General features: G+C 37.4%; 4 long non-coding RNA genes and 1 other non-coding gene across 5 annotated transcripts; 3 read left to right on the forward strand and 2 right to left on the reverse strand.

Annotated features, from left to right (window-relative positions):
* Nucleotides 1-543: 543 nt before the first annotated feature.
* Nucleotides 544-6,750, forward strand: LOC110373544 (uncharacterized). Its single transcript, XR_010277630.1, has 2 exons — nucleotides 544-4,342; nucleotides 5,047-6,750. It is a non-coding gene; the product is annotated as an uncharacterized LOC110373544 (transcript).
* Nucleotides 6,751-6,985: 235 nt separating this feature from the next.
* On the reverse strand, nucleotides 6,986-11,299 carry LOC126053976 (uncharacterized). The gene is made up of 3 exons (XR_010277633.1): nucleotides 9,228-11,299; nucleotides 8,840-9,149; nucleotides 6,986-7,969 (listed from the first exon to the last, which is right to left on the reverse strand). It is a non-coding gene; the product is annotated as an uncharacterized LOC126053976 (long non-coding RNA).
* Nucleotides 11,300-13,286: 1,987 nt separating this feature from the next.
* LOC135118535 (uncharacterized) lies at nucleotides 13,287-14,577 on the reverse strand. Its single transcript, XR_010277652.1, has 2 exons — nucleotides 13,664-14,577; nucleotides 13,287-13,490 (listed from the first exon to the last, which is right to left on the reverse strand). It is a non-coding gene; the product is annotated as an uncharacterized LOC135118535 (long non-coding RNA).
* A 302-nt stretch (nucleotides 14,578-14,879) lies between these two features.
* On the forward strand, nucleotides 14,880-16,996 carry LOC135118519 (uncharacterized). The gene is made up of 2 exons (XR_010277634.1): nucleotides 14,880-15,971; nucleotides 16,307-16,996. It is a non-coding gene; the product is annotated as an uncharacterized LOC135118519 (long non-coding RNA).
* Nucleotides 16,997-18,323: 1,327 nt separating this feature from the next.
* LOC135118520 (uncharacterized) lies at nucleotides 18,324-19,374 on the forward strand. Its single transcript, XR_010277635.1, has 2 exons — nucleotides 18,324-18,582; nucleotides 18,662-19,374. It is a non-coding gene; the product is annotated as an uncharacterized LOC135118520 (long non-coding RNA).
* The last annotated feature ends 6,215 nt before the right edge of the window (nucleotides 19,375-25,589 follow it).

Raw genomic sequence — 25,589 nt, forward strand, 5'->3', positions numbered from 1 at the left:
TTCGCCACACAAATCGCTCCATAAAATTATATGAGCACACCCTTCCCAGCCATTCCTTCTATCCAAACAAAACACCCACTTGAGTTGGTTTTTGCCGAATAAATACCCATATTATACAGCCAAAGCTGTCGTTTATAGTAAATAATTCCAGTAGGTATCTTAGGCATTGGAAGCGTTTTTGTAGATCAAACGTGAGACATTCTATTTCCTTACATTGAGTAGCCAGAACAAAATCAGCCTTCATTTTATGCCGCGCTTGTTCCCTTTTTTCCTTGAACTAGAAGATTTGTGCTTTACGATGATGTATAAATATCACAGTTTTAGCCGATAAATCTAGTCGTAATTTTAACTTCAAACGATGTTGTTTCGAAAAAAATGGCCGGTAAGGACACCTTACGACCGGCCATTTTTTTAGTTTTGTTTATACATAATTTGCATTAAAATAGTATACATATAAAATATCGAAATACATTTCGTAATAAGCATAATAATACATTTTTTAAAGAGAAATATACTAAATTCACTGAAGATTCCATGATAATGTCAATGTGTTCCTCAGGTTTTTTGATGTGGACTGTTTGGTATCCACGGACGTTACATGAAACGTGATAAATAAGGTTCGCTATACACGGCAAAATATATTTGCATTATTTTTGTTTTGCTAGTGGTGGTATAATATTTTGCTTGAGACGATACTAATATTGAATATAAAATTGCACTTTTGGGTTTTGTACTAATATTCTTCATTTATTTTTCGCTTGGTTTCCGTTGGATATGTATAAATGTTCTAATGTTTTTTTTTTGAGACATTAATTATATGTTTGTTCGTGTTGATTAATTTCCGCTAAATGTAAAAAAATGCACTTATGGATTTGACTACCTTTCTTTTTTACTGTTGCCCTTGCACGTGCAAGGTAGCATATATTTTAATGCTTTGTCGCCAAATTTTATTTTATTATTTGAATAATACTAATGTTTTGAATTATTCATACATGAATTACAGATCACCAAATGAAAGCTTTTGTGTTGAGTGAAACGGGAGAACCAGAGGACGTGGGGGAAACAAGGGACGTGGGGTCGGTCAGGCCATGGCAGTCGCGGTGACCGTGGCAGTCGTGGAGGTGGTGAGACACGCGGGAACCGTGGCGGGCCTGGCAGCCGGGGTGGCTGCAGGGGCGCGGACACGATAGTTTGCCCTCTCAAACAGGGAGGCAAGTAAATTTTGCATGGATTTATTACGTATATAAATGTCTTTTATTTTTAATGCTGTAGCATTTTTTCTAACAGTGAGCTAGACGTCGTCCGCGCCCAGCGCCAAATAACGCAGAGGCGCGCTGCAGCCCTGTCTGTAGAGGTTAGGCAGGAGCTTCTGTCTCGGAAGCGCGAAGCCGAAACCTCGCGATGATTGCGGCGGCCGATAGACGCGCCCGGTACGTTTGTTTATTACATATTTACAACTTAACATTGCATCAAGCCTTGGTAACGTTTTTTTTTTAGATTACCTTCTCCGGAGCGCGAGGCATGTATCTTTGAAGAGCCGCAACCGCAACCGGAGCCGCAGCCACAACCGGAACTGCAAACCAGTTGAGTCATAATTCTAGGTAATGATTGATCCGAAAGTTAATTCTTATTTTTTGTTATCCGTTTTGTTGTATTGAAGTGAAATTATTTGTTTTAGAGAATATTCAATTGGTGCCCCCCCGGCCGGTCGAAATCCGTAAGTAAATGCTTTACAAGATCTATAAATAATCTTTTTTTATTTATTACTTATTGCTGTTACAGAGGAGCTAGAAGCTGGCGGACAAGGAGGAGCTGGATCCAGTGTATCGGTACGCCAGATTTGGATACCGCCCCCAATTCTCCTAGTTCTCTAGATCCAGGCCGTCTTAATACAGAGGCTAATGCCTTGATGGCAAAAACTCCCCAGAAAAAGGGCTTTGTCGGTTATATGTATACGGATGAAGAGTAAGAGAAGCGTCCCCTTAATGTTTTTTTTTATTTTCCCCGACACACACACACAGTTGTTGTTTTTTATGAATTATGAATCTACATTACCAATAACATACAGATACATTTGCACACTATACATATACACCAAAATGTATAAAACTAAAAAAAAAGGTCAGGATTCTTTGTTTTTATTCTTTGCAGTCATTTTTATTCATGTTTTGGTTACTTTGAGACATACACTATATAATTTAGTAGAATTTTATTTCTGGAAACAATATGGCTGCGAACGGAGAAGGAATTTCTGTTGCGTCTTCCACAAGTACACAACGTAATTCGATTGGTACGCATATTGGTATTTATTCAACTAGAAGTCATGTTGCGCCGACCCCAAATGACTTGGGAACAGGGCAGGAAGATGATATGATTCAACTAGAAGTCAAATTTTAAAGACCGCAAAATAGTAACGGTATATGTTTGTTTTAGGGGTTAACGACAAAGAATTTGATGAAATAATTGACGAGTGGATGAAACTCAATGACGACCTAAGCGACTGCGACATGGACATAGAAAACGAGGAACACATCATACCACAGATTACCTCACGCAATGCTTCGGCCGAGCCTGCAGTTCTCGCCGACATAACTCCTCGCGAGACCCAAGTACTTGACGTAGAAGACAGACAAAATGACCTGGCAATTAGGGAGCTTGTATCGACTGACTGTTACAACTTTAAATGGACAAGAGACCGACAGATTTTTACAGGACGACGTGAGACTATTACTGGAAGTCCAGGACCTACATTTAAAATGATAGACATAGACTTTGTTGACAGAATTTGCACAGAGAATAACCAGGTACGCTGACCAAAAAATTAAAATTTTAAAAGACCAAAATAAGTTCCTACCGACAATACGACTTTACAGATGGACACCGACTGACAGGAACGAAATGATCAGTTTCTTTGCCATTTTACAGGGGCCCCTGCCGGAAGAGGAGTCCTATTTTTGTTTTAATGGTTTCGGCACTATGCCTTATTTTTCTAATATTATGTAGTATAATAGGTTTGTATTAATTAAATCTCTGATACATTTCGTTGACAATGAGACTATAACTGACCCTACGACAAATTTTCCAGCATGTATAATCCTTCCCAAGATATTGTCACAGACGAATCCCTTCTGAAGTGGCATGGGAGATGGGAGGCTTCGCTCAGAAGATTTTGTCGAAGGCTGCACAAGTCGGAGTGGTGACATACGAGTTGTGTGAGTCTTCCTCGGGGTATCTTTGGAAGTTCTTTGTATATGCTGGAAAAGACAAGACCAAGACTGCGACCGCAACTACGACTGACGACATTGATGATACAGACGACAGACCTGCGGAGACGGAAACGACTGAACAACTTTTACCTGGCAGTAGCAATGCACGTCCCAGCAACGCTACTGCCAAAATTGTGTATGACTTCGTAGAGCCGTTACTTCACCGTGGACATACGTTAATAATGGTAATTTTTTATAATAGACCATTATAGCGCGATGTCTAAAACGGCAAGGCACAGATACGAGCTACGAGACGTTAAGACCGAATCGGGAATTCGTTCCCGATTCACTGAAGACAGTATCAAAGACGGATCTTCGACAAGGTGAAGTAATGGCACGCTACTGTGCCGATTTGTCGATTATTATATAGCGAGATTCTAACCTAGTTAGCATGATCTCGACTTACCGTAACCTACAAATCGGTAAAAAACAAAAACATAACCGACTGACTTATAAGCCAAGTGTAGTCCTGATTTACAACAAATCCATGGGAGGTGTGGACCGGAAAGACCAGTTCTTATCTGCTCAGCCCTTGGAGCGAACAAAAAACAAAATATGGTACAAAAAACTGTTCTGCCGCTTGTTTAAAGGTAGGACCGCACTTAAGCGACACTCCGCGGCAGTGGAGCGATGCGACACGTAACGACACTATAGGTATACCGCACTTGAACTGCAGTGCTGCGACAGTTTGCAGCAAATTTTGTCTGTCACTCGCTTGGCAATCTAAAGAAGATGGATGAAACTGATTTGAATGTTATTTTGAGTAAGGCGGACGAAAGTGACTTGGATATTGTAATAGTATCTTTGCTTTATGAAGAAGAAGAAAGAATGGAAAAACAGCAAACAAAAAAGAATAGATGGGTTCATGACACTCCGTATTCACGATATGAAGAAGGGGAATATCATACACTTTTGCCGCGGCTTAAAAATGATCAGAAAAGGTTTCACACATACTTTAGAATGTCTCAAAATAGATTTGATGACTTGTTACAAATTATGAAGCCCCTTATAGAAAAACAGGATACATTTTTCCGAAAAGCGATAAATGTGGAAGAAAGACTCATGGTTACAATCAGGTATGTTTTATTTATTTCTTATTTATATTTATTTCTTAGTAGGTATTAGGTAACTAATTATTCATTAATTATTGTTCCTCATACTCGCTGATAACGTTTTCCGAAATCAGATAGCCATCAGGTGTTAATATGAATCTGTTTTGTGAATTGTCCAAAACAATTTGGGATTCGTTGTTGGCAACAATAACAAAAGTTTACTGACTTAAAACATCAGTAGGCTGAACATGAAAATCTTGTGTTTTTGGTTTTAATACAGAAAATAGTTGCTTTGGCTTCGATGAGGATGGAGTTGGAGAATTCTGTAGTGTTTTAGCCTCAGATGAAGTTATTTTATTTAACCCTGAAACTAAACTAGACGGAGGTTCTACAAGTTCTTTACTGAAATCATCAGATGGATATTTTCTTGCTACTGTTTTTGTTTGGTGCATGAATGATGTCGAGTTTCTTGTTAGGTGTTCATATTCTAAATCTGATACAATCTGTCAGCATTTTCAAAGTTATCTTTTGCTGTCCTCTCATGCAAATATGGTATTAAAAACTCCATTTGACGATCGAACTTCCATTTTTTATTTTTTGTGGCACCAGCTCCACTCTTTGATTTTCGATTTTTAATATTTCGATGATAACTGTCTCTCAAAGATTTCCATTTTTCTTTGCACACAATATCTGAAAATGAAAATGTAACATTTTTGTAATTATTTCAGGTTCCTTGCTACTGGAGATTCGTTCAAGACCATCGCAGAATCTTTTCGTTTGGGTTATACAACCGTGCAAGAAATTGTACATACTACTTGTGTAGCTTTGTGGGAAGGGTTGTCCAAAATAGTCATGCCCATTCCAGATGAACAGAAATGGATGGACATTGCAAAAGAATTTTACGAAAAATGGAACTATCCTAACTGTATTGGTGCACTAGATGGGAAGCACATAGAAATTTTCGCGCCACCGAATAGTGGCTCACTATTTTTTAATTACAAGAAGTTCTTTTCAATTGTACTACTTGCTCCAGTGGACGCAAATTACAAATTTATATACATATGTGAATGTTGGTGATCTGGGTAAAAATAGTGATGCAGGGATATATTCGCGATCAAAACTAGCATTATCATTAGAATCCAATACTTTGAATATACCAGGCCCTAAAGAATTACCTGGATCGCCAAATAAACTACCTCACGTGATAGTTGGGGATGAAGCTTTCCCACTAAAAATTATTTAATGAGACCTTACCCTGGGACATAGTTAAATGATCAATCAAAACAAGTATACAATTACAGACATAGTAGAGCACGAAGAGTTTCAGAAAACGCATTCGGCATATTATGCCAAAAAATCAGAATTTATTATCGCAATATCTGTCTTAGTGCGGAACACGTAGACTACGTAATTCTTGCTACTACTGTGTTACAAAATTTTCTTAGACACGACAACGTGTCGTTTGATAATGAAGACACTGAAGAGACACAATTACGAGGCCTTCCTCGTATTGGGGGTAACTTCGTATATAACGCTATGCACGTACGGGATAGATTTAAATATTATTTCAATTCTCCTCAAGGTAGTTTGGCCTGGAAAAATGAAACTGTAAACAGGGGATGTCGTCAACGATAATACGTTCAGATACCTACCTACCTATAAAGAATAATAATGCATAGTCACAACGTGTGTCTACTTCATTTTATTTGTGTGTATTAGCCGAATGTGTCTACTTTCTTTACATGCACGCAAATATAAATTCTAATAAGCATATTTAATTCTAAATAAATTCAAATAATACAAGGTTTCTAGCGTTTTTATTCTAAGCCTACCCACATAGAATTAAGAAATCACATTGGCTTTCCCATACTAAAAAGTTGATGAAAATAAATACAATCTTGTACCAACTCAGAAAGATGTATGAAATTTACTTCCTCGATACTCCCATTTCCTCGCCAATTTCCCTCCAAATGTTGTTTTTCCTAAGAGAATTCATATAATGTTCATTTTGAGGATCATATATCTCAGGATACTGACTGACTAACATAATTAATTTCTCTTCGTCGAAAGCCATTTCAAACACGAACCGTTACCGTTACCGTTATGCTACGGCCGCACTCATCGCGATAACCCGAATATTCACGTTATCGCGATATGTGTAGCCAAGTATTCGCGAACCCTTCGGCACTTCGGGCGAAGCTTCGGGCTTATCGCTTCGCTGTCGGTAAACTCTCGCAGATCAAAGGGTTTTATTGCGATGAACTTCGCGGTGCGCGGCCACACTTCAGTCGGCCCGTACGCATCGGCCAAGCGGACGTGTTTTCAACGCTAGTATTTTCTCTATAGTTTTCACTACAGTGCTGAACGAACATGGATTGGAGCAACGAAAAAATTTTAGAATTCATTGCGAATTATGAGACTGAGCCGATATTGTGGAACCCATTAGAAACTGGCCATAAAAGAAAAGATCTCTGCTATGACGCTTGGTTGAGGATTAAAAACAACTTAAGCTGGGCATGTACGGTGGAAGATTTGAAGAAAAAACGCGACTCCCTCATGGCATACTATAGGCAACACCTAAACAAGAAAAAAAAATCTTTCAAATCTGCTGGAATGGAGCTGGGAGAGACGAAGTTTACCAAGTTAACTGGTTTGCTTTTGATGCCCTTAACAGCTTTCTGCAGCCTATCTATGATTGTAAACAAACGATCCATACACAGGTAGGAAATAACAACTACTTTATGCATGCTTAGATTATTTATTATTAAGTTTAAAGACATAAATACCTCACCTCGCTATTTTTCAAATTACCAAGTTAACATTAAAACAGTGAATTAATTATAACACGGAATAAAAAAAAAAACATTTTCAACGGTTGGCGAGAACTTGAGCAAATTTGTCCCGTATATTTGTTGGTGTAGAAGCATTTTTTCTGGCTATAGCTGTAAAAGAGCGCAAGGCACCGTCAACTGGCTGTTCTTTCCTCCAAGCGCCGGGGATTACCTCATTATTGTCAATCCTATCGAAGAAGTCTGGTGGAGCATAAAAATTATTGGATGTTTCGCTATTCTTTAGGAAGTTATGTAGTAATATGCATGTCATCACAATGTTAGAGGCATGATCCGGTTGTAGTGGTATTGGTTTTCTTAATACTCTAAAAATAGCAGACATTACCCCAAATACATTTTCCACTACAATTCTAGCTTGTGATAATTTCTTATTAAAATTTCTTTTTAAACTTCCTTCTGGGTGTTCACCTGGAAAGGGTTTCATTATATTTGTATGAAGTGGGAATGCATTATCGGCTACAAATACATATGGTATTGCATCGTCGCAACCAGGTAGTGGTGAAGGAGGTGGTAATTTAAGATCATTTCTGTTTAATTTTCGGAATAATACACTATTTTGAAATACCCCTCCATCACTAATTCGTCCCTGACATCCAACGTCTGCAAATATGAATTTGTATTTTTTATCAACTAAAGCTAACAGTACAATGCTGTATGTATGTTTGTAGTTGTAAAATTCACTCCCGCTGTGATGCGGTGCCAATATGACTACATGTTTCCCATCCATTGCTGCTACACAATGTGGAAACACACTATGGAAATCGGCTTCTTTTTCCAACCACTCTTGTTCATTTGTAGGCATCTGAAACAAATGATTATATTATTTTTTGGTTCAACAGGTTACTGAAGGTGAGGAACAGGCTTCAGCTTCTACAACTTCTGCAGCAGCTGAAGAAAATACAAATGGGGCCAGCAGTGATGTAAATATTCAACAAACAAAAAGAGCACGATATGATTTATCTTCTGAAATAAAGACTGCCAGGCAACAAATGAACGAAGCATTTAAATATATAAAAAATACTGAAAATGATGAATATGAATTGTTTGGAAAGTTAATAGCAAGTAAAATAAGGAAAATTCAGAATCCTCATGCAAAGGAAATTTTGATGAATGATATTCATAACATTGTTTTCAAAGCATGCATGGTAGATAGACTTAATGAACCGACTGCAGGATTACCTCAATCATTCCTACAAACGAATAATTTACCACATCAGACATCCGAGTCACCTTACAGCCAACAACACCAATCGCCACAGTCCCCATACAGCCAACAACACCAATCGCCACAGTCCTCATACAGCCAGCAACATCAATCGCCCCAGTCTCCATACATCCAGCAACACCAATCGCCACAGTCCCCATACAGCCAACAACACCAATCGCCCCAGTCCCCATACAGCCAACAACACCAATCGCCCCAGTCCCCATACAGCCAACAACACCAATCGCCCCAGTCCCCATACACTCAGCAGCACCAATCATCTTCATCCGTTCAGAACACCGGAGTACTGCCACCGAGAAAAGCTGCACAAATTATAATTTCCGAAACAGGGGAAATAATGTTAGCTGATTCTTAAATTATTTATAAAATCACTCACTTAGATATAAAATAACTTTAATTGAAATAAAACTGAAATATGATCGAACCTAAGGAGTTTTATTTACGTACCTTAACTTGGTCCTCTAAAACCTTTAGGATAGCGTTGCACGTCTCGTGCACTATTTCGGAAATAATTTGGTGAGACATTTTGAATAGAAAATGCAGGCTTCGAAAGCTGTCTCCTGTTGCTAAATACCGAAGTGTTACCGCTAAGCGGACTTTTGCTGGAATTGCTTCTCTAAAATTTGTATTTTTTTTTATGATTATTGGTGCCACTTTCTGTAGCAATATTTCAAAATCGGTTGTAGACATGCGTAGGAAGTTGAAAAATTGGGCTGGCTCAGCAGTAAGATCAGAAAAAAATTTGCGTATGAAGTCTCTGTGAACAAATTAAAAAAAAATGTTATGATTTCTTTCTATGCAATTACGTATGCATTGACTAACACTTTTTACTCACGGAGTTCTTGATTTGTGAATATTTATCACCCACTTTCTTCTTTTTCTTGCTTTAGATTTGTTTTTTATTTGATATAGATGTAAAAAATAATTATTTGCTGCCATAAAATACAGAGCAACCGCGGCGTCCATGTTGTTTTTGCGTTTGTACATCGCGATAACATTTGAGCGATAAACTTCGTCTATTATATGTGGCCACCAAGATTCGCCGTAGCCCGAAGACGAAGTTTATCGCCCGAATGTTATCGCGATGAGTGCGGCCGTAGCATTACAGCCTTTTTATCGTCCGACTGCTGGGCACAGGCCTCCTCTCACTCGGAGAAGGATTGAGCATTAATCACCACGCTTGCTCAATGCGGGTTGGTGATTTCAGACTATATAGTCCAGGTTTCCTCAAGATGTTTTCCTTCACCTTTTTATCAGCCATTGGTGTCTAAGATATACTTAGAAAGTACATACAAACTTAGAAAAGTTGCATTGGTACTTGCCTGACCTGGAATCGAACCTACGCCCTCATACTCGAGAGGTTGGTTCTTTACCCACTAGGTTAACTGATTGCAGACCCCCAAGACTCAACACCGTCATGGAAACTTTACCGATTAATAATGCTTCTGGATCTACGAGAGGTAGACCAAAACAGTCACGCGGACGCCGCTTATATCAAAGAGGCAGAGTCGCCACTATGCGACAAGAAAAAGGCGCAGTGACAATGTTCAATCTTCAGGAGGAAATCAAAAAGAAGATGTTTGTTGGCACGTCTGAGGACGATGCCTTAGCCCGTCTTAGTGAGCAACAGACGTTGAAAGCCATCACTCTGTCAATCACCACACGTGGTATAGGATTGGGAGTTTGTCATCTTACCTTCATATCAATATCTTACCATGAAAATATTAGAGTCCCATCCTGCTATTCAATGTACAGGGTATTCCTTGGCCTATTTGAAGCTAAGCTTGAGGCCATCAAATCTGATCTTCCTGTTGTTCCACGTTTAGTGGACCATATAAAACAACCTGGTGTCACCAGTGATATGTTACGAGCAGCACAATCTATCACCATCGTACCAGAAACTATCCGTCGCATTATTAATGCTGTTGGATACGTAAAATTTGAAGAGAAGATTTACGTTCCTGCTGTCGCAAGCGATCCCATTTCAAACACGACTTCTCGTTTAAACCAAAACTTTATTTTATTTTCAGGTTCAAGTAGTGAAAAATATAAAATTGAGTAAAAAGGAACATAATTTATATAAAAAATTAATAAAAATGCGAGTAAAACTCTCAAAATGCCTAAATAGAGCGCAGAAGCAATCAATGCAGTTAAAAGCAGCCAAAAACTTGATGAACAGTAGCAACTTTATAACTACTGTAAACAATGAAAATATTTTGTAGTGCTGCTAAAATTTTGACAATGTTGCAATTCAGAGAACATAAAAAAAAAACAAAAAGGCTTTGATTTTTGATCGAAGAAAAAATATTAACTTTGGCAATGTTGAAACAAAGTCCCAAAGGCTATCGCTTTCTGCGAAGAATGTTAGTTTTGCCTTCTCAGCAAATAGTGACAATTTTTTTAAATCAAGCCAATATAAAACCTGTCATTAATACAAATATATTTGGCCAGTTAAAAGAAAGGGCAAAAAAAATTAAGCCAGCAGACAAACTCTGCGTATTAATGTTTGACAAAATGTCTTTAAAACCCAATATTTCATATAATGAAAGAAAAGACTTAGTGATAGGTTTTGTCAATAATAGTCTTGAGACAAAACCCGACTTTGCAGACCATGCACAAGTCTTCATGATCAGGGGTCTAATAAGAAAATATAAGCAACCTGTTGCATATACTTTTTCAGAAGCGGCCACTAAAGGTCCAGAGTTGGCTGTGCAAATTAAAACCATTATTGAACATTTGCAGGAAACTGGTTTTAGTGTTGTGGCTGCAGTATGTGACCAAGGCACTAATAATAGACATGCCCTAAATCTTCTCCTTAATGAAACCAGGGGACATATGCTGAGAAGTGGACAAGAAGTCAGAGAAGATGCAAAAATAAGATTAATTAATGACAAGAAAATTGTCCCACTATATCAGTGTTTCCCAAAGTGGGCGATAACGCCCCCTTGTGGGCGCTGCAGGTCAGGTCAAGGTGCAGGGTCAAGGGGGGCGGTAAGAGACCCAGAAAGAAAATGGGGGCGTTGTGTCGAGACCTGGGGGGTGATTTGTAATTTTATTTAGCTAGGAGGCCTCTTAGACAACGACTGCATGAACATCAACTAATTGTGGTCGATTGTTCAACGATTCTTGATAGCATTCTCATCGTCATATTTGTGTGAACGTGGATTTAGTGCTGTGACAACCTTGCTTATTAAAAAGAGAAATCATTTGTTTGTTACCAAACGTGGTGACTTGCAACTGTTCTTGAGTAAATTGAAACCTGATATCAAGAAACTTATTAAACAGCATCAGATTCATCCTTCACATTAGTTTTTATATAAGGATCGATTATTTTAGTTTTATTTTGAATAAAATAATACCATGTTTTAATACTATAAAGTTGCGTTTCAATAATCATTCTTATTGGCAGGTAGAGCCCGTAATAGCTAACTTGAGACCTAAGCGCCCGCCGTTGTATGTTACCTACTGCGCTTAGGTTTCAAGTTGCGGGTTATAGTAATAGTGTTTCGTTTAGAATTTTCCGTTAATATAGATATATAGGTCACAATAATTAATTAATTTTATTTGAAGTTTTGATAGTGGTTTTTAAATAGGTGAAAAAATGGGGGCGCTAAAAAAATATTTATTCTCAAAGTGGGCAGTAGACAAAATAAGTTTGGGAACCACTGCACTATATGATCCCCCACATTTGTTAAAAGGTATTAGAAATAATCTTTTGGAGAAGAATTTAAGGTATACAAGTGAAAACAAAGAAAAAACAGCTAAGTGGGATCACATTAAATTATTACACAAAGAAAATCCTGCTTATAAAGGAATAAGATTAGTGCCTAAACTCAAACTCAAACTCAAAATCGTTTATTCAAATTAGGCTGATAAATCAGCACTTTTCGAACGTCAAAAACAAAAGACAGCCCCCAAAACGCCCGCCCTTCACCACTTCCTATGTGTTTTTGCTGGGAAGAAGAAGTGGCGCAACAAACTCCCCAGCAACACATGTCTGTCTGCAAGGTTTGAAGAACCAGAATGTATACAAGTCAAATAAAAATATCATTATCACATGATAACCATTATATAAAATTAAGAAAGGAAAAAACAATACAAACTTAACATAAGTTTAACACAAGTAGGCTAGCACACAGATTTACACCTGAACCCTCTTATTATAAAAACTGCCGCAAGTAGTGGTTTAAACCCGACTGAAGACGTCTTGGTTTGTTACGGTACTTACGATAGTCTTTACATCCTTATTACAAAACGTAGACTAAGAGAAGACTTTAGTACTTCGATTTGTCTATGGTTCAAATAATATCCACAGATTATAAGCAACAAATATTTAAATCATTCTTTCAATCGTTCCGAATTCTATGCACCGTTCCTAAGAGAAGACTGTTTAGTACTTCGATTTGTCTGTGTGTGTGTGTGGTTCAAATAATATCCACAGATTATAAGCAACAAATATTTAAATCATTCGCTCAATCGTTCCGAATTCTATGCGCCGTTCCTTTTTACATTATTTTAATAAGTCTATTTTGATGAAAAATAAATAACTATGATAATAAAAAAAATATCTCTGCAGTTGAAAATATTACTTTTTATTATTTAAAGGTAATTTTATATTTCTAGTATCTTTTAACGATATACATGATCCAATTATTCTCTTTTAAACAACTATCGAGTTTGCGCGTATAACGGAACGTCAGCGCGCGTATCCGAGTTGTTTTGTTTTTAGGTTAGAAATAATTTGGATTATTTTCATCCCGATTTAAATGATTAAATAAGACATTGTGCATCTAATTAGAACCTCTTCAAAATTAAGTGCACAATAACTTACCTACACACAGAATATCGTGTGCATTAAATTACCAAAAGAAAATGAAACATTTGAAACAACATAAAAGTAGAAAATTATATTTTATTCCGATGTCTATTTATACAGTCAAATGCACTGATACATGTTGGACACTGTTCTTCATCACACAATCTTGTTCCCTTTCTCATCTAGGCATTTTTGTACATTTTAGCAAGCTTCCAGTCTTTTACAAACATTGCATATTACTGGCAGAGATACGGCGTGCAAAACGCCAAAATAGTCTTGAATCTGTAAATAAACAATAGACTGTATGATAATCTGATATATTTTCGGAGTTTCATCAAAATCTATGTGGTAGTTTATGTGTGGAACATAAACAAACATCCATAATAAAAACTTTGACTCGTATACAATTAATTAGGATGTTTTGGCAAACTACTTGCACTGTAAAGGCTACTTACTGTATGGCGAGCCCAGTTGAGCATCATAGGATCATCCTGGATTATCATCATGCATTCAATTGACTATTATTTCGAAAAACGTAAATCGATATTTATATCGAAAATTGTCGTCAGGTAATTTGAAGAGATTTTGTCGATGACGCATTCTGTTGGGTCCCCGGACACTCTCAATAGTATTCTAACACATCCAAGTATTCCAAATCACACATATTTATATCCACTTTCGTTTTTTTCATCACAAAACAAATAACCTCAAAAGTAAATAATGTCGGAATTTGACGTTTGTCGACTAAGTACTGCAGTTAAACTAGGGGGCTCGATGGTTTATCTTTTGTACTACAGATAGTAATAGGACTTGCGATAAACTGCGTTTTGTAATAACGTTTTTTCAAGGTCGTACTTAAAGGTGGATTAAAGGTAGTACAAAAGCCGATACTTATTTGATACCGCGTTTTATAATAAGAGGGATAAAGACTAAGTACTCAAGCATTACTTACAGTCTATTAAGTGTATCTAAAGCCTCCTGTTAATAAAATAAGAATGTATTTTTAATATAAGCATAAAATCGGCGTGCCCACCCACATGCGCAGATGGATATGTTGTAGCTGTACAACACAAACAAGGTGTATACCTGCCAGGACTACAGTCTTATTATTTTTTCCAAAATAAGCTAATAGAAAACCATACTATTATTAATAGTGTCAATAGCCACCAACACGACCTGGTACCGCCAGCAGCACCCGTTCACGAGTATAACGCGAGGATCAGCCATCGCCCCCTTCGCACATTTTTGAGGGAAGGGGACAACCCGACCCCCAACGCTACCGCTGGCCATACCGTCTAAGGGAGCATGACGAGCTTGCAGCTATTCAACAAAAGTAGAACATGTAAGAAGTACTGCAGTACTAGCAAGCCATAAAGGCTCCAGCAGACCGGATGCGTATGCGTAACCACGCGCGTAGTCACGCGCGTAGTTACGGCGTAACCATGAGTTGTAATGTATGGAAATGTATGAGACAGGCCACACCGCTTGCGTAACGACGCGCGTGTCTACGTTACGCAAGCGGTGTGGCCTGTCTCATACATTTCCATACATTACAACTCATGGTTACGCCGTAACTACGCGCGTGACTACGCGCGTGGTTACGCATACGCATCCGGTCTGCTCGAGCCTTAAAGCAACAACGCTAAGCAAAATGTAACAAAAGTTCCCAAAGTAAATAATAAAAGAAAAAAACAGAATTAATGTCTGAATTAATGTCAATCAATGTAAAAAAATAATAATAATAAGTTAATAATTTAGTTACAGTGATAACAAGAATGAGCTGCCTTGCGTTCAACTTAGCGACCAACTATTCCTATCATTTAAATAATCATTAATGCTATAATAAGCCTTCTTTGAAAGAATTAACTTTACTTGTAATTTAAATGCATGAAACGGTAATTGTAGTAAAGTGAGAGGTAGTTTATTGTAAAAGCGGATACCGAGCCCCAAAAATGATCCATGAACCTTATGAAGTCTGTGAGTGGGTACACACAGTTTGTGCTTGTTTCTAGTGTTAATACTGTGAACATCGCTTTTTTTGGTGTACAAATGAATATTTTGCCTAATGTAAAGTATATTGGCATAGATAAATTGTGATGCCACAGTAAGAATGCCTATTTCTTTAAAGAGCTCTCTTAGCGAATGTCTACTACCTAACCGGTATATAGCACGAACAGCTCGTTTTTGTAATATAAATATGTTTTGAATATCAGCAGCTTTGCCCCACAGAAGAATACCGTAGGACATAACGCTGTGAAAGTAGCTAAAATAGACTACTCGAGCTGTTTCTACGTCAGTGATTTGTCTTACTTTTCTGACGGCGTACGCAGCTGAGCTAAGCCTTCCCGCGAGGCCAGCTATATGCGAGCCCCACTGAAGTCTGCTATCGACTGATATACCAAGAAATACTGTGAATTCGACAGTTTCTAGAACCTCGTTACTTAATATAATATTCGGGCCTAGGTTTTTCACGTTCGGTAGAGTAAATTTAAGGCATTTTGTTTTCTTCGCATTTAATACCAAGTTGTTAGTACTAAACCAGTGTGTAACCAACGAAAGTGCACTGTTTACGTCGTTAAATTGATCCCTATTTCTGTCGACTTTAAAAATAAGTGAAGTGTCATCTGCAAACAGTACAACGTCACAGATATTATAATAAGTTGTCTGATAGCCACGTTGATCCAACAAAAACAAAAATGAAAGTGAAATTCGCCAGCCAAGTATTCAGTAGAACTGTTTCTTCAACAATGGGATACCTTGCAGGTAAGGATGAGGAAGTTTTTGTGTTAAACAAAAAAAAAATGCCTATATTTAGCTAGATTGTATCATAATGATATTATATATTAATTAGTAATAATTAAATGATAATTTTCTGTGTTTTTCGCCACCATTGAATTTAAATAATTAAATCTAAATCATTGTATGAATTACAATCCACTGATTGTAGCTAATCAGTAATTTGAAATGACATCATAATATACCGTTGCACATTCAAGCGTGTATTCAAAAGTATAAAGGAATATGTATTTATAATTTTTATACACATAAAGTGTACACATATACTATAAATCTAATATTGAATAATTATTGTTTTACAGATAACGGAATCCTTCCAGCAGAATGCAACGAAACTGCAGATATCCTGCTATTTTTTGACAACCTATTTGATTCCGTCAATGGCAGTTTAAAAAAAAACAGGTTTACAAAACCTCTTTTAGGACCTGTAACACCAACCTCAAAACACCATGAGTTTTGAGCAGAATGCAAAAAAGTGCTAAAATCAATGAAAGTTATCACGGAAAAAAATAAAATTGCCTCTGTACCTAGCATTAATAATTGGGTATGGACACTGGAAGGTATAGAAATCTGTTTTTTAAACAAATATAAACAAATTCAAAAGAACGTATGTAAAAATCTACAGCTCTCTATGTAAGCGCTTTATATGAAAACTAGCTAATGACCAAACGTTCGCGTAGCGGAAACTTGAATTTCTCCGAAGTTTATGCATGCACTGATTTCATTCATACATAAATAATTATACACAAATACACACAAATTTTTGGACACATCTCTTTTCTTCTAAAGTCTATTGATTAAAAAAAGTTCCGCCAGGACAACGTTTGCCCAGCGGAATCTGTTTTTGGTGAATTTCTCCACAATGGCTGCGTACACAAATTTTTATTTACCATACACAATCATAGAAAGTCTTACACTAATTATCTGCATAATTAAAATCTTTAAATTCAACAACATTCCGCTGCGCGAACGCACACGACGAAGAGTCAATAGCCGCGTACCCACCTAGCGCACAGGCTCGCGCGGCAGCCTCGCGAGCCAAATGCCTCGGCTGGTGTGGACGTGCCTCGGCCTGCCTCGGGCGCGCGTTTGCTCGACCGAGCACGGCTCGGCCCCGAGCCATCTGTTGTCGGTAAACTTGACGCGCTCAAAGGTGCCTCAGTGAGCGCTGTGCGTTAGGTGGGGACGGATGTGTTTTGGCTCGCGCGCGAAGCTGCTTCAAGTTTTGTCTCTTGCCGTGTTTGTCTTCTGTTATTTTGATATCATGGGCAGTCAGGAGGAGTCCATTCGCTTAATACAACTGTACAGCACGTACAATGCGCTTTGGGACCCCAAAGATCCAAAATATTTAAACAAAAATCAGCGGGAAGACAGTTGGCGGCAAATATCTGCTCAAATTAATATGCCTGTCAAGGAAGTGAAAAACAAAATGGTGTCCTTGTGTGGTTCTTATCGTCGAGAGAAAAGCAGGGAGAAAAAAAGTCGTATAACAGGTTCAGGTATGCATTTTTATACTTAAAAATATGAACTTACAAATTATTTGATAAAATAATTACTTGTTATATACTACTAGCTTTTGCCCGCGACTTCGTTCGCGTGGAATAGTGACTGAATTGATTGAAATAAAATTTATTCCGGACATACAGCGCCATCTATTGGTCAAGAATCGGCACTCTTGACCAATAGATGTATGTCCGGAATAAATTTTATTTTATTTTTGTAATAAAAACTATCCTATGTCCTTTCTCAAGTTCCAAACTATGTCTGTACCAAATTTCACACAAATCGGTTCAGTTGTTTAGGCGTGAAGCAAAGACAGACAGACAGAGTTACTTTCGCATTTATAATATTAGTTTGGAAGTTTGGATTTAAATTTAAGGAAATGTATTTATACAATTAAAATATTTTAAATTTTGGAAATATAAATTTTATTTTTGTTCTGATTCAGGCGCTGCAGATGTTTATAATTCAAAGTGGTTTGGATATCCTTATTTCCATTTTCTTAAGGATAAATAAAACTGGTGACACTCGGGAAACGATGCCGAATGTAAGAATTTTTAACTATGCATAATGATTTTAAAATGGTATAGAACCATTAGTTATAAAATGTTCTGCCAAGTGCAACCGTATTTCTTTTGCGTTATTAGAACTACGCCTTGGACACGCTGCAATTGGTGCGAATGTAACTTCATTTATTTCATTTCTCCATTGGCCAGGAATCATTGCGCCATCAAGTTCTCTGTCAAACAATTCCGGTGAAATAAGATTAGTTGAAGTATTTTTTTGGATGTAGTTGTACAAATATACAGCTGCTAAGACTACCTTTGTTGCTTTATTTGGCTCTAGTAAGATAGGTTTTCTAAAAACGCGAAATATGGCACTTAATATTCCAAATGCATTCTCAACGACACGCCGAGCTCGGCTAAGGCGATAATTAAATATTCTTTCTTTAGAACCATTTTCTGGGTTCCCGCTCAGCCTTATCCAGGATCCGTCTACAATGGAAGCAGACTTTGTTCCCGACTGTTTCTGACGCTTGTCGGCCATTATTTCTTCGGAGCATATTTTGGAGTTTCCTGTGAGTATATTGTACGTGTTTCTGTTCCTCTCGGAATTCGTGTAGATTCATGCGTTTCATACAGGGTTGTTGTCTACAGGTCTGGTTTTTTAGGAGGGCCTTAATCTCAAGCTACTCTTGTGCACGTGGTCACCGCGTGGGTGATTGGTGTCGCCGTGGTCTTGCGACTGTTCGTCGGCCAGGTACGGTCCGACGGGTGAGCTGTGACAGCGTGGCTGACCCACAGTGGCGGCTACCGCCTCCACGCTCCTCGTTACATGAAGACGTCAGGTACCTTGTGTTCTGCGTGAGTGCTGTGTGATTATCTGTCCTGTACGACATACCCCGGAGGACACGATTTCCGTGTGGAGATAGACGGACCCCGTATATCACCGATGCCAAGGGGAGCTATTTGAGAGACTGAGGGAGAGACTTTCAGACTAGGGAGTTGTATGCAGAGAGAGAGTACTTTGTGAGCCTTGTCTAACAAGAGCTTTGTATTAATTTTATTATCTGGCTGCGTGTGTGCAGCATAGTAATTACTTTATTTAACGATTGAGCTACCAGTCACCAGTGTTCACCTCTCGAACTTGCAAAGCGGCCCTGAGGCCTTGTTTAGAGTCAATATACTCATGTTCAAAGGTATAGGATTTTGACAGAGGTTGCCACTTCAGATCACTGTGGAACCCGAGACATAGTGGTCTGGGGCGGTCAGCCCTGTACGGTGTGTGCAATTATTATTGTGTGTCTATTACAGCATTGTATTATAATAACGTAACTTTTGTCTGTAAAATACATGGAATTGAAATAGAATTGTGTTCTTTCATTGGTTTGCTATACCATTTAATTTTTACTGTAGAACGGTGGGAGTAAAAACCCCGTGCCGGGTTACAGTACCATAAATATTGCTACCGCGATGGTTATTTCTGTACATAAAAATATCAACTTGTTTTATAAATCTTCCCCGTGTCTGTATTGTGGGGGATTTGTATCTGCCGATTGTTGTTGTAATCTGTCATTGTAATCGAATTCTTCCAATTTGAATTCCAATCTGTTATATGTACATATATGCTTGTCTGTCGAAATCGCTTAACTGTATTTTTTTAAATTGATACCATACTTCGTATATTATATTGTTTACCGGTATTGTTTCTTGCAAATATGGTTGTACTGATACTTTAAATATATCTTTTGTGTCAATTTTGTAGTTTGTTCTTCAAATCCACGGTGCCCACTGTTTGTCGTCCTCGTAATAATACACTGTTGCGTACCTAATGATTTTTATATTTTTCTTGTATTTTAGCTACACTTTTTATTCCTAATTTAGCTGTTCCTTTTTTCCGACCCAGAAAAGATCAATGTGATTTATGTTTACAATACAAGAACTCGACGCCTGTACAAAAAGTATTGCTCAAAGAATAGTACGATGCTCATTTAGAAGAAAAGACATTGAGCCGCCAAGAAAAGTACGAAGATCGCTGCGAAATAGACGACAGAAATAAAGTTCTAGTCGTTGCCGATTTAAAAAGGACGAAAAAGTGATGGCCGTATCCCTGTATAAACAGGGACCCAGAGCATATCGCTGGCTAAGAAAGTTTTTTGTACTGCCTTCTCCACTAACACTTACCAGGATGATCTCACGTGCTTCATTGCACCCAGGAACAAATTAAAATGTATTCTAAGAATTAGAAAAAAAAATGAAAGAATCTGAAAAATTATGTATTTTGCTTTTTGACGAAGATGCTCTAATCCCACATGTCGATTATAATAAAAGAACAGATCATGTGAGTGGTTTTGTAAATAATGGCACTACCGTCAATGGAAAAATTGCAGACCATGTCCTAGTATTTACGGTGAGAGGCGTACAAAAAAATTATAAACAGCCTGTGTCATAAACATTTGAGGTAGATGGAGCAGAAGTAATACCTCTTTATGATCCTCCTCACCTTATTAAGAGAATTAGCAATAATTTATTAACAAAAAATTTGGTGTATCAAATGGATGGCCTAGAAAAGACAGCCAAATGGGATCATGTCCAAGACCTTTATAAGGAAAAAATCCTTCTTACAAGGGGATAAGGCTGATGCCTAAATTGACCGATAGGCACATATTAAAAGAAAAACCTTTTTTTTCCCTTTTGGAAAAGGCAGTGGCTGATAATGGGATTCAAGCGCATAGAATTTACAATATGGACGAGTCTGGACTCAACACAGTTCAAAAGCCACCAAAAGTGTTTGCATCCAAAGGGAAAAAACAAGTCGGTGCTGTTACTGCTCGGCTGTTACTAGTAGTCGGTGAACATTTCACAGTTGTCTTTTCTTGATATTCTCGTATTGTGTTTTGTTTTGTCTATGGTTTGTTTTGTATTCATTATTACTATTAACTTTTACTACTTTTCTGTTATTTTACTAATTATATATATATATATATATTTATTAATTTACTGGATTCGTGCCGAAACGGCGTCTTGATTGTATAGTCCCGAGGCAAGTCATGTGGTGGGTCAGCGCTGAAAACCAGCGCTGTTGTCTCGTGCCTGCGTGTGCGAGACACAGCATTATGCTGAGCGTTGCCCCTTTTCACGCATAAGTGACGCAGCTGCAGCGCTTTTCTTTTTTGTTTCACTGTTTGTTTTGTCCATTGTTTTATTTGTTTGTATTTGTGTGTGTTTGTTTTCTGCGTCATTTGTGTGTTAAATAAATGGTTTTTCTTTCTTTCTTTTCTTTCAGTTGTTGCTTGTGCTAATGCTATCGGAAATTACGTTCCACCAGTACTAATTATCCCAAGAAAAAACTATAAGGCCGAATACTTTGACGGTATTCCACCAGGCAGTTCACACTAATGAAGACGAAGAAAACGATGATCCAGCTTGCATTTACTGTAATGAGTTATTTAGTCAGTCTAGGCCAAAAGAACATTGGGTGAAGTGTCAACTTTGCTCTAATTGATGTCACACACTATGCGAAGGCATACCTGCAAGAAAGAAAAAAATTATCTGCGAACTTTGTTCTTAAAATTAATATTGTTAAAGATGACATACCAGTTAAGTCTAAGATGACATAGTATGTCATTTTATACTATTAATATGTCATCTTACACGCATCGACCTATAAAATAATAATAATAAATAAAATATTTATTTATTAGCGAAAAATTACAGATTACAGATTACCTATGTTCGATTTATGTTTTTTTAATAATTTTATGTTACGTTAATTGTTCCAATATTGTTTTAATTTCGTTGATTGTGAAACATTTATTAATACGCGCAAAATTCTGATCTCACATGACTTTATTTTATTTTAAAAAATTGTGTTAAATTAAAAGTATGTCATCTTAAGCACAATTCCCCAACATCTTTACAAAAAAACATTAGACATTGTAAAAGCTCGAAATAAAATATTAGAGACCACATTAAAAGCCAGTTTCTCAAATTGTACGAATCATTCAGAAAATCGATTGTTGAAACGAGTGGTTTACAATTCGAAAAATAAACAATATACTTCTAAAGTGCTAGGGTTAAAAGTGACAGCCAGATCGAAACCAAAGAAGGCGAGAAAAAATGAGATACCAGAAATAAAAGCTTTCTTCGTAAGAGACGATATTAGTAGAATAATATCAGGTAAAAAAGAATGCAGAGTAAAAAATAAAAACAAGCAACAAATTAGGTAGGTACCTTATTGATGGCATTCCAAATCTCCATAAGAAATACCGTGCAGAGGGAGGGCGTTATGGCATTACTACGTTTTACAAACATAAGCGTTTCTTTGTTTTATCTACTCACATCCAATCTAGGTCCACTTGTCTATGCGAAATACATGAGAATATCAAATTTCAATATGAGAGTTTATGGAGGCATCGATTAATAAACGATGATTTTGACAAATTATTGCAAAAATTAGTCCGTGATACAAAAAATCTTGATTTTATGTATAACCAATGTGAAAAATGCAAAAACAAAATACCAACATTTGCAGCAGATCAAGACATACATGTGACGGTTAATTGGAATCGGTGGGATCTTTCACCAACAAAAGGAATACCAAAAGGCGGTTACTAATATGAAATCAACGGAAACTGTTTGTGGTTTCTCTGAAAATTATCAGAGTAATGCATGATTTATTACAAAAATAAATCACAATCTTTTTGCACAATATCCGAGAATCTCTCTCACCAAGCTCCAGCAATATGCGCCCACTTGACTCCTATTTTACACTAGCTGTTGCCCGCAACTTCGTCTGCGTGGGCAAGTTTCATACAAACTTTCATCCCCTATTTTATCTCCTTGGGGGTAGAATTGATCAAAATCCTTTCTTAGCGGATGCCTACGTCATAACATCTACCTGCATGCCAAATTTCAGCCCGATCCGTCCAGTGGTTTCAGCTGTGCGTTGATAGATCACTATGTCAGTCAGTCAGTCACCTTTGAGTTTTATATATTTAGATACAGTTAAAGAGATGAACACAGACATAGATGTTATCCATTACTATTAAGACGGTCCAACCTCTCAGTATGGCCAGAAAAACAATATCTTTTTACATTCTACACCAAGCAACTTAATCTCTGTTACTCAACAATGGTCATTTTTCGAAGCTGGTCATGGCAAGAGCGTAGCAGATGGAATCGGTGGCAACATAAAACGGATGTTGAAAGTATGTCATGGCGTCGCCATAAAAAATGCTAGAAATACATACGAGGCAATTAAACAATCTGAAACAAGTATACAAGTTCATCTTATTGATGAAGCAGACAGACAGACAGACAGACACTTCATTCTAGATGACCAAACTGGAGAGTTGGGAGAAATTGACGAGGAAACCAGGGAAACAGTAGAAAACCACGATGAGTTCGATATTAATGAAATATGTGACAATAAAAGAAACAGGGGCTATTATAAGCAGCAAAGAGTTAAAGGAAAGCCTTAACATGGGAAGAATTAAGTGGATAGTGACAATTCAAAAAAATTGCTCACATTTATTCCGAAAAACCAGAGAGCAATGAAAACTAAAACTTGTACCCATAGCGCTACTGAAGCAAAGTCAAATAGGACTTTTTTGTGTGGAGCTTTAAGTGAAGAACAAAGAGAAGCAACTTTGCGAAAGTATAATTTTGTTAATCCTCTGTAATGCTAAACGATTATTTTAGATAAAATTATTACTTTTGTTACCACCTATGTCAGTTAAATATATTGACGGTAGCAGTGACTAAATAGTATGTTTTGTGTCGTATTTACTTGGTTTGTTTTAATCATAATTGGTTATGTATTTAATACAATAAATTAAATCCAAATGTGTTCCTTAATGAATCTGTGAACATTTTTCACTTGTAAAAAATGGTGCTCGCAAGACAAATCTGACATGTGCATCAAAATGGCAAAAAAAATATTGAAGATGAACAGTACATGTTATCATTTTCACTTGTATGTCAGTTCATACGTAATATTTTTTGCCACCATGCTGCATTTTTAATGTATTCATAAGTCCATCAATCATTAAAAAAAAAACAGTTTATTGAACAGTTTAAGGAGCCACCAATTAAACTACTTCTCTTATCCAGACACATCCAGATGAAATGTCTCTTAAAAATTTCCGGATAATCTAAGTGGAAACGTTTATGTACATGGTACTGTTAGGGGCAATGTAGGCAACGAATCTCTTGCCAGGGGAGGACCACATAGTTGACGGCACCTGCTCTTTGTTGCTGCAAAATGTTGGTGGTAAACCGGTAATAATCGCGAAGGATACTCTAATCACTAGAGCACGCTATATTGAATCTGAAATATCTATTTATGGAGTATCTAGGGATTAAAGTAATTCTGAAATCGCAACTATTAAATATGGCTAACAATTAACTGATTTTCAAGTCCAACAATTTACCGAATTGTTGGCCAAGTGATGCGATCATATTGAATTCCATTTTGGAATATTGGGAATACCCGTCCTAAATTATATGCTATATCCAAAGTAGCTCTAGCAGTTCGTGCTACACAATACAAGTTAGCTAGGAAATATTCGTCATGGAAAGACTGTGGTAGCGCCATCTATATTTTTTCTAACGGACTACGTCCACGCATCAATAATAAATTTGATTGCGTTTGACTACAATCAAACGAGCGATGCTACCCCCACCCCCCAACTCCCCGCTCCTGTTCAGTTCGCACGTTTGGAGAGTGTAACGTGCTCGCGCTCCGTGGCTCCATTGCTAAACCGCTGGAAGTAAATGCATCGCCGAGAGGAAGTATTCGTGCTGCTCCCGTGTCGCATCCTCGACCCTACTGTAGGATAGCGAACTATTGTGATAATCCGCCCGCGGGTGAGAACGTGACAATTGTGTTGTGTGATCGGGAAGACGGCCGTCAGCCACCCTTGTGACAGTGGCTGAAAAGACAGTCAGTCCCTAACTTCATCCACTCTACCCACGTGGTTTTGAAAAACTTCTGGCTATTCTATTGTTCGAAGGTCTCGGTCATATATGTATCTACATGTTTCTTTTAGTCAGCATCTGCTATTAAACACTTGTATCGAGTATAAAATCGAGTTCAAACATGGCTAGGCAATCAGCTGAATCCAGAAAAATAGGGTTGGTAATTGACAAGAAAAAGACTTACAAAAAAGGTTGTAGTGCCAAACGGGGCTGTAAAAAAGTCGGGTTGCTGAGTTCTCTATCGTGTACCAATTGTCAAGGTCAGTCTTGCTCAAATGTCCAATTAAGTACAATGGAGGAGGATTCCTGTGATTTTAAGGAAATGACTTAACCACATTTGAACAATTCAAGAACATCCAGCAAGAGGAAGAGGCAGAAGAAGGAATTACTTAATAAATTAGTCATTACAAATAATATATAATATTCCTTAAATTGTCAGTTACAAAAAAGACCAAAGTAAGTTGCAAAGGGGATTACAGGAAACTATTTCAAAAATGTAAAATTTTACTTATTTTTTACTTATTTCTACTCCTTCTATTCTGTGTGGTGTATTCTATAATCTGCTAACTGTCTATCTTCCGTGTGTGAACTATTGCCTGTGCTT

Source organism: Helicoverpa armigera, chromosome 23 (assembly GCF_030705265.1).
Source record: "Helicoverpa armigera isolate CAAS_96S chromosome 23, ASM3070526v1, whole genome shotgun sequence".
Classification (NCBI taxonomy): Eukaryota; Metazoa; Arthropoda; class Insecta; order Lepidoptera; family Noctuidae; genus Helicoverpa; species Helicoverpa armigera.